The sequence below is a fragment of the Ambystoma mexicanum genome, chromosome 12, assembly GCF_040938575.1.
Source record: "Ambystoma mexicanum isolate Mex_15411 chromosome 12, UKY_AmexF1_1, whole genome shotgun sequence".
Classification (NCBI taxonomy): domain Eukaryota; kingdom Metazoa; phylum Chordata; class Amphibia; order Caudata; family Ambystomatidae; genus Ambystoma; species Ambystoma mexicanum.
The window spans coordinates 766697837-766708324 of NC_090936.1; the positions used below are offsets into that span (position 1 = coordinate 766697837).

The window sequence follows — 10488 nt, forward strand, 5'->3', positions numbered from 1 at the left end:
GGCTTACCGAGATTAAAGACATTTTGATAATTCTAATTAAGATTTGGGGTAAATATTTCACATCATCTCTGATTAATGCCTTCCAACACATATCGAATTTGGTTCAACCATTATGAAAAGTGAATATTTATGGCAGAGCGGGTATTCAATGATTCTCCCATGATCTCAAGGTATTTTTCTGTGGTGAAATATTTGCTGTACTATACAGATTTAAGGAGCAGTCCTACAGTTTCAAAAAGGCCACCCAACATTTTAGATTGTCTGGTGAAGATGGAAGTCAGCCCTCATGAAATCCATTTTTTTCATTCTCAATTGTGAGCAAGGTAGCAAAATCTAGCCAGGCTCTGCTGAGTCATCTGAGGGCATCCAGGAATGAGATAATATATGTGGAACGTGATGCACTATATGACGACCGCCCTGAGTGTGGAGACAGACCCCGACCAGCTTATGCATTTCAATATCTGTGGATATAGTCATTTTTCAGATTAAGTGAATTTAGGCCAGAGTGTGGCCTAATCCACCCATTGGAAATCATGTTTGTGCAAGGCTAGAGGTCATGGCATTCCCTTGGGCTAATAATGTTTAATATTTTTTGAAAATGTTGGTGTAAATCTTTGTGCTGAGAATTCTCTCTTGCCTAAGTTTGAGGTCTCACAGCTTTCTCCTGGGTCACGGATACAGCAAGGATATCGATGTAACCAAAAATAAACTTTCAATTTTACTATTTTGGGGCAATTTTGAAATGATTTGATATGCTTGTTTTTCGTAAGTATTAAATATTTGCAGCTAACTTAAAAATGTCAGTTACATTTTTTTGAGGGAATGTAACGAATCACCATCTGGCAAGGGTGTGAAAGCCCTGGCTTTTTTATTTTTATTAATAATAAAATGATGCAGCTAACTCCATCTCAGAAAGTTTGGTCTGCTAACCCGACCCCCCTTTCATTAAAGTCCATGCCAAAAGCATAGTGTACCCCTCTACCCTGTAGCATCACTATTCTGATCTACAGAACCTCTTCTCCAGTCGCATAGAGCAAGTTCAAAAGTCTCAGGTGCCCCCTTCACAGCTCGGGTGAAAGGAAAGTCACTTTATCGCAGGAGTTGGATTTAAAATCTGCACCTCTGTCCCAAAACCCTTTCATTTTGATTAATTACCTTCCTTGTGGCCATGTATTATTTAAATATAAGCCATACCTGAGTTGGGGTATGGTGACTGATAATTCACATAATTATTAAACCCATCCCTGATCTATATCATGCATATTTCAACACTTAGAGCCCAGTTTAGAGCCCAGGCCGGCCGTACAGGCTGAGTGTATTCTCCCTAGACTAACTGTCTCTGCTGCACCCAGCAGAACAGTGGCTAGTGGAGCTACCTCTCCTTTGATCCTTTGTGGGGTCAGGTAGCACCTCTCACCATCAAGACAGCCCCTCGGCAGGGAATGCCCTGGAAAAACTGAATCAAATGGAAGACACTAAATAAAATGACTATCCTCACTCCAAGGTGTGGCATTCCAAAGGGCATTTTATGCTGTGGGTCTGAGATGGGACTGGGTTAGTGTAGTTGTAAGGAACTTAGTACAGTTTGGAAAGGATTCCACCATATTGTCCTTCTCTGCACTGCTACTTCCTTCCTGTCTCCAAACCCTCCATTAGCACAAATCACTTTGGGTTTGATGCAACCAGGCATAGATCACTTTTCAGAAGGGCAGGGATTAGGCCCCTTAACACAGTCTTGCTTTTATCCCATACTGTTGGACATTTAGCCAACAAAGGTGTGTGTCACCCACTGCTTCTTTGATTCACTTTTGAACCATTCAAGACTCAAGAAAGAATTAAGGCAGAGGCTAACTCTGCTCCCTGCCCATTCCCAATGCACATTAGGTCTGACATATTGGAGGCCAGGACCTGCCACTTTTCTTGGTAAAATCCATGTGCTGGGAAACCAGAAAATGAAAGTACTCCCCTCTCCTGGAGCCCCCTGCGGTGGGTCTCACAGGATCCTGAGTTCCAGAACAGCCAGGATCCCTGTTTCCAACTGATTGAACCAATCAAACCACATTTGAGCCGTGTTCACCACAATCAAACCAGACGGATCCTCCAGCGCTGCCTTTGGCATTCACTCAGTGTTCAAACCACTCTGCTTGCATGATGGAAGTAGCTCGATGCCGCATCACCTGAGCTGTGCCCTGTCACCTGTCTGACTTGAGCACCAGTGAACTGTGCCAATGATTTCAAAGTGTCACATTGAACCAAGCATTGAGCCACCAAAGCTTCACATCAGAGCTTGACTAGAACCGCTGGACCATCTTGTCACTCATTGGTACTCATCATTTCGAATACTGTTTGATGGTTGCCCCACTCCTGGTGACCCATTTGATCTGCATTGTTTGGAGCTGCTTTGAAACCCATAAATCACCTACTCAAATTCAACTCAATGATGACTCGCTGACTGGGATCAACATGAATCCACACCTTCAAAGCTGGTCAAACATTGGAATCAGGTACTTTAAAGTGAACCTCTCCATCTGGTCCACCTTTTGGATAATGTGTTAGACCCTTTTCTGTTTGCACCATATCCCTTTTTAACTCCTTTTTGAATGTCTTCTTTGTTTTTCTTCTCTGCTAAGCACCATCCTTACATTCTGCATGTCTCTTTATTCCATTACAAATGTTTGTTTTATAGTGTTCTTAATAGTTCAGTGTACAATGGGTTTGGGTAATTAAAGGATCTATATTTAAAGACCCTTGATTGGACCTTATTTTATTTTGTAATTGTTGTACTATTGTTGTTTGGGTTGTTACTGGCTTACATGCAAAACCCTTCTGATAGTATAGCCTTCACTCGGACCACATCACCAAAAAGGTGAAGGAGATAGATCTCTTAGCTGTGCCTGTTTTGCCTTTATGATTGGGATCATTCTAGGTTTGTAGAAATGTGGGAGCTGCAAACGTGCTGGAGTAAGAAGAGTTGGGTCCTTGCATTGTTTCTGTAGACATGCCCAAGTGAGCTGACTGAGGGCCCAGACCAGACATGCAAGTCTTTAGACGTTCTTGCATACAACTCTTTCTATTTTTTCAAATCTACATAGAAGCTGCTACATATGTTAGCCGCTCTTACCGTGATTAAATATTTTCAAATAATTCCCCATTTCATCATTTGTCAAAATTGTTGAATTGGGTGGAACCTAGTCAACGGAATTGGGCACAGGTTTGACAAACCAGACCTGCCTTTTTAGAAACATACCTATCAAATATGTCTATCTATCCATCTAACAATATTTACATATATTTGCAGATGTCCATCAAATTAATTAATATTTTATTACACACTTAATACCAGAAACCAGTCTCTAAGGGTGCGTTTGGGATTCAAACCTGTGTTGCTCTGTGCTGTCTTGCTTCCAAGACAAACACGTTGCCCCTTAGCTATACTCTCAGCATGTTTCCATACATACATGAAAAACACATGTATAACTGTATGTGTACAGCTGTCTGGATCTCTGAGAATCTATATACATCTCACTTTCTCTGTGTCTTTGTATACACCCCCATAGCACTTCTCTCTTCCTCGCTGTTTCCCACAGTCTCTGAAGCTCCATCCATCTCTATCCAGTTGTCTCTTCCTCTAGTATCACCTTTGTGTAGACATCCCCTTCGCCCATTATTAGGGTTGTGTTTATCTGTCAACAATCTGAAATTCTGAGTCAGGAAAACATTTGCTCATTTTAAAAAAAAATCATGTTAAAGCCTGACTTCAAATACATTTCTCTTTCAATCAGAAATCAAACTTTGCATCTATCAGCCTACGTATGTATCGACCTATGTACCTATCCATCTATGTTCTGTCTGTCTCACTGGCTGTCCACATTTCCTGTGTCTGTCCCTTTATCTGACTCTCTGCATTTATCACTATCGTCTGTTTAACTATCTGTCTTTCTATCAATCTGTCTGTCTAGCTATCTGTCTAATGATCTACAACAGTTCCTTGCTGCACTTGCACGTTCTGAATACTCACAGGGCATAGTAGGTTCACCCTTCCTCCTTTTCCCTCCACTGCTTTTATTAATGATTGTGTTTTGTATTGTATTTCACTCCCTTGTTCCCTCCCCTCATCCTGTGGTCACTTTGAAACTGTATTTCACTTGCTGTATAAGCGCCCAACAAGCAAACAATAAATCAATAAATAAATAAAAAAACATCTGTATCCCTCTCCCTATCTGTCATGTTTGTCTATCTCTAGATCTGTATGTATCTATGAATCTACCTAGTTGAACCCACATGTGTTACTCTCTTCCTACTGTTGTATCTCATTAACTCTTTCTCTCCTGTCTTTTTAAACTTAAACCACTTGCCTACTCCATCAATTACTACATTCTCTGTGCATTGACTTGGCCTGGCCTCTGCTAGGGTGAGCGGTCTGTTAACAATCTTAAATAATGTAGCAATGTAATGTTTGCATCTAATTTCTATCTATCTACATATATCTATCTATCTATCTATCTATCTATCTATCTATCTATCTATCTATACATATCCATCACTTCAAATATCTACCGACCTTTCTTTCTCCCGAGTGATGTAATTCTCTCTAAATCATCCATCCACCCATCCATCACCATCCATCCACTCATCCACCCAACCAACCATCCATCCATAAATACATGCATACATACATGCACCCATCCATCCGTCCCATCCATCCATCCATCCAAATCCCACCCACCCATCCATCCATCCATCCATCCATCCATCCATCCATCCATCCATTCATCTATAAATACATGCATACATACATCCACCCACTCCTCCTTGCATCCACATGTCTGTCTATATTTCTACCTGTATCTCTATAGCTCAGTAAAACAATTGCCTCGTTAGAAAAGCACTGACTATGTGCATCTATACATCTCATATATACGTACATAAATATATACGAACCACACAGCAATCCATCCATATGCTTCTATATCGCTGGATGTAACTCTACGGCAACAGAAAACAATTACCTGCTTAAAAAAGCAGTGACTACTTGCATCTATCTATCTATCTATCTATCTATCTATCTATCTATCTACCTTTCTCTCTATCTGTCTACCTACGTATATATTTATATACACCTACTTACCTATCCTTGCATCTAATCATCTGCCTGTCTTTCTCACTTCCTCATGCCTGTCTCTCTGCCTATCTATGTGACTGCATGTGTCGCAAAATAACTTTCAGACCCTTCTTTTGTTTGCTTGTCTGTCTGTCTGACCATCTATATTGCTGCACATCTGTCTTTCTAGCAGTATACAATGATACAGTCATATGGATCCATCCAGCTGGACCCATAGTTGATTCCCTCGTCTCATGTCTGCCTCGTTATCTCTCAATCTTTGTATCAATCGAAGCTCCAGTCCCCTGCCTCTTCTTCAAATATGGTTTGTTTGTGTTTCCACAGACCATCCCTCTCAAGGATGGGTTTTACCTGTCAACAGTCTAAGCAGTGCAATATTAAAAGCATTGGAAACGACTAATAAAATCTATCTATCTATCTATCTATCTATCTATCTATCTATCTATCTATCTATCTATCTATTTGACTATGCACCTAGATATAAATCTACCATACTACCTACCCACTGTCTCTATGTCTGCCTATCTGCAATGCCTGTTTATCTATATGTCTTGCTATCTGTCTAGCCCTCTATCTATCTATGTCCATATCTGCTTGGATCGTCCTACCTCTCAGCCTCATTATCTCTAACATATTGTGTCCCCCCTTATGTAGCCTCTTACCCCCATCAATGATCAACTTCCCTGTGCACAAAACCATCCCTTCCCAAAGATGAATTATAAATTAGCAAACAATTAACCAATTAAATATTGTCATGGTTGTAAACATCACTGATAAGTATTTGTCTCTCTACCTATCTATCTATCTTTCTAGGCATCCATCTAGCGATCCATCTGGGCATCTATCTATGCATTCATCTTTTTATCAACCTAGCTGTCCATCGATTCCTCTATCTAATTATATATGTACCTAAGTATCTAGCACCCATCTCTCTGCCCATCTGCCTTTCTAACTATATTGCTGTGCCCATAAACGTCTCTCTCTTCCCACCTCCCTCTTCTGTCGTCTCCATCTCTTAATATCTGAAACCCCCTCCTGTCCCCCGGTCTCGATCTACGTGTGTATCCGCCAGGCTTCTGCCACGTATTTGGTAACAATCTGAAACTCGTGGGTCAAAGCAACACTTTGATGAAAAAAACAATTAAAGACTGGGACAATTGTCAATGTCTGAAAATCCATTTCCTGTTACCATGATGACTTTCGGACACAATATTTCAAAAATAAATCATTATCACAGGAACAAATCCCAAAGGTATGATGCATACAGATGGTCATCATAATCACTTTATTGTTCTTTTACTATGTGTGTAAAAGATGCAGGCATTTCTTTTTTCGAGTGCTTGTTTATCATTCTACTTCTGTTTATATGTGCCCATCATTATTATCCTCCTTTGCAAAGCTAGAAGCCAGAAGCTGCCAAAACTATATTTGCTGCTAAGGTAATGCATTAACAAAGTTTTAAAACTAAGCACACACATGTTTTGTGTTGCTACATTTGATTGGAACCTAGAAAGAGAAGGTTGACATAAGGTTAAACGTTGGAAAACTGAGTGCACTTTGATTGTCCCTTTGCTGGCATTCATCTCCGGCAAATGCACTCAAACCCAGGCCAAGCCATGTGTCTGTATTCTCAAGAGCATCTTCTTGGCACTGCATTGTCCTGCAGCTGCACAAGTTTGGGGGATGCGTTATGTATTCAAATATTGCATGTTCGCCCGTTCCCAAGGGGGGCTACACGCATCAAGCAAGATATGTCACGAGAGGGCTCATGATCCATGTTTAGCCTCTTTACCGAGGAGCGCCTTTTCATTGGGTGGGGCAGTGCCCTGGGGATTGAACAGATGTAAAGCATGGCTTCACTGCCCAGGAGCGTCAAAGTGTGCAGAGCTACAGGAAATCGAAGGGCGGAGATGGCTGTGAATGTCTGCAGCTGTTCACTGGTTCTACGGGGTTTAGGAGCGCAGAATTAAAACGTCATAAAATAATAGAATGAGTAGCATTAAAAATGTCCCTCAGCACACCAAAACGGGACTATTTGTGTTACTCGGTTTTACCAATGGGCACACGTGCCCAACCGCACGGCATGCACCCTTAAAAGCGTGCTGAGATCTTGAGACAAAAAATACATCCTTCTTTGCTTGACGATCCATCATGGATTTCTTTAAAGATAATTTTGAAGCAAAATGACGAGAGTCATTAAAAAGCAGGATAAAAATAAGTTCGAATCGTATTTCTATGCAAAAGTCACATATCCAACGGAATGTCGGTAAAGGGCACACAAACATACACTATGAGGTGGTTGTTCTAAAAACACACAATCGCCGGAAACTCACAAGCAGGCATCGGCTGACCCGGCAGGACAAAGCGTTTGACACAGTGGCATTTCGAAACAATGTTGCAAATACGTTTTTAGCGGCGATTGTACCCATATGTTTTTTTTTATATAATGTACGTGGGATGCATTGCTCTTAGTAAGATTGGCGCTCGATAATCAGTAACTCATCGCACAGCACAGAAGTCATATTGCCCATGGCAACGTTTCGCTGGCGTGTTTTGCATGTCCCCAGTACAATACAGCAGCATTGCCCCGCAGAAGCGAGCGCACACACACGCGCAAACACACATGTCGCATGTTTCATGAAAAGATGTACTCGCGCGGTGCTTACCTTGCCACTTTAAAACAGCCTTCTTTCAGTTCAGAGCACAGATGCGATTGACCGAGGCAACTATGACACCGTGTGCTGTGGAGAGTGTCAGGAGAGGAGCGGCTGCCAGGACCTCTGTGGTCCAGAACTGGGGGAAAAAGGAAAAGTAAAGTGGAAAAAGAAAGCTCTGTCTGTCAGGCAGCTCTAGGAAGCTGCTGTGTCATCACGGCGAGCCTGTGGTGTGGCATGGGGAAACGTATGGCCCTTTAACCAAGTGCAGGTGTATGACAGGCAAGCACAGCCCATCTGCGATTACCATGTAACGGGAGAGATCAGCAGGGAACGGAAACCGCCAAGGACCTGCTTGCCTCGTGCTGTAATTTCAAAGTGCAGGCAAGCTATGAAGAACAAAAAAAAAAAAAAAGAATGCAAATATTCTGCTATCCTTTTTTATGCAGTTTTTTCAGCTCCGCGACCTCTGTGTTCGACTCATTTAACCCACTCGACATTTGCAAAGTCATGCGTGCTCCTTCTTTTTACCTTTTAAAAAGACCCGACAATAAAAAGATATACTTTCTGGATATGTGTTCTCTTCCGCCCATTGTTTCCTCACTTTCTGACTCATTTGCCACATGCCCCAATCCATTGGGTACAAACATAATTGTTGATATTTGGCCTTCATATTCTGAAACTATCATTTAAAATGACACAGCTAACATTTGACATTGTGTCGACATTAATGAGCAATGTTTGTTGTTTGTGAGATAGACATTATGGAAAATCAACATGTTGTTATCTGGAAACCTGTAGACGTGTCGCCTGCCCATTCGTAAGCCCTATTGGGTTTCTGAGATCGTTTTGAGATACCGTTTTGACCCTTCCTTTCCAAAGACTCGCATCCCCTGGAGGGGTCTGGGCCCCATCTGCTGAACACTCTCTGCTTTCAATTTCATGCATAGCCTTTGAAGTTGCAGCTGTTTTCGATTGGAGACAGGGCCAGAGAGGTAACACAAAGAGGTCAAACCACATGTGTCACAGGACCATGTAAAATCACTCAGTGCGATTTGAATGGACACCGCTAATTTAGCAAAAACGCTTATTAAAAGTCCTTCATTGGTCAGCTACATGGCTTTAACTTCCGAACATGACTGAAACAACGTAAAATAACATGTATATGAAAGATAAGTGTAAACACATGATTCACGCACGTTTAATCTCCCTCACCAACATGAGAGGTGTAGATTCCCTTACACATAGGGAGGCGCACTGTAGACATCATGTGCCTACATCATCCACACGAAGTACACATAACTCAGTAAACACATGAACACATTGAACCAGGGCCATGACCCTGTCTCCACCAACCAAAATGTTCCTGCTGGTATGAGTATGTATGTATCCAGTCTGTTGTTCTCTCCTGCAGAGCGCTTAAACCATCAGTAGCAAAAAACACATTTAGCTACAAAAGGCAATACAACCTCCCAAGGAATCCAATGATTAAGTAAGACGCTCCTGGGCATATTATTTCCCTCTCCTAAGCAACTTAGGGTACCTCCACAGACGAGAACTGCAAAACAAAGCAGAGGAAGTTGGGTGGGAGGGATAATACTTGCCCCGTGTTGTTAAAATAATCGACAAGCCATTTCACGTTTGAGAGGGTGATTAGGCATTGTGTGGCTTGCATTACATTGCATTACATATGTTGAATAAATGTATTGTAAAATAGTATATTTCTTTGTGGTTTTAAATGTTGATGCCTATGACCAGTTAGGAACTTTCGTCAGGCACTCCTTCCAAGAAAATGTACTTAGATGTCATAGCTACCCTTGGTGAATGAGCCCCAAAGGCAGAAACATTCACTGTGTAAACAGATGCAAACAAAAAGGAAAGAGATGTATTTATTAATTTATTTTTGTGCATTTGTAAGGTGCTTATATAGCAAGAGATTGTGTTTCAAAGCACCCACAGGGCAAAGGGAGGGAACATGGGACAGAGGCAATAGAATGGTTTAGTATAGTGAGTTCATTGTTTGCTTGTTAGGCACTTATACAGCAAATACATTCTGTTTCAAAGCGCCCACAGGGCAACAAGGAGGGAACATGGGACTGTAGTACAATTAAAATATACAGAAATACAGTGGGGGAAGGCATGGCTGAACCTACTCTGCCTTGTGAATATTCAGAACATGCAAGTGCAACAAGGAAGAGGGATGAGGGGAAGGTGCTGGGTTGTCTGTGCTTGAGGGTGAGCCACAGATAAAGTGCAAGGTATGGTGAGTGCTATGCGGCCAGGAGCCGCCTTAGGTGAAAAAGTGCACGTCTCCAGTGCGCAGGGTATGTCGAGGCAAGTGCTGAAGGAAGACAGAAGCTGGGGAGATTGGGTGTAAGTAGTCAGGGGGCCCAAGGGGTAGACAGAAGCTGGGGAGATTGGGTGTGAGTAGTCAGGGGCCCCGAGGGTCAAAGACACCAATCAAAGCAACTGTGAGATTAGCAGAGGAGGAAAGAAGGGAAGGAGGAGGAAAAGAGGAGAGTCTTGAGGTGCTTTCGGAACATAAGAAGGTCCTGCTCATGACACAAATGGAAGGGGAGGCTGTTCCATAGGGGAGATCCAGTTGAGGAAAGCCAACAACTTCCTGCTCTCTGTTTAGCAAAACGCTTTACACACAGGGAGTTGGTGCCAGAGGAATGAATAGATCTAGAAGGAGAGTATTGTGTAAGAGAG

The 10488-nt window shown here is 42.1% G+C and overlaps 1 protein-coding gene across 1 annotated transcript in view; it reads right to left on the bottom strand.

Annotated features, from left to right (window-relative positions):
* The window catches only part of LUM (lumican), a 102463-nt gene extending 94307 nt beyond the window's left edge, over positions 1-8156 (bottom strand). The window contains exon 1 of the mRNA XM_069629266.1: positions 7789-8156. The gene's annotated coding sequence lies outside the window, so the exon portion shown is untranslated. The remainder of the gene's footprint in view (positions 1-7788) is intronic.
* Between the last annotated feature and the right edge of the window lie 2332 nt (positions 8157-10488).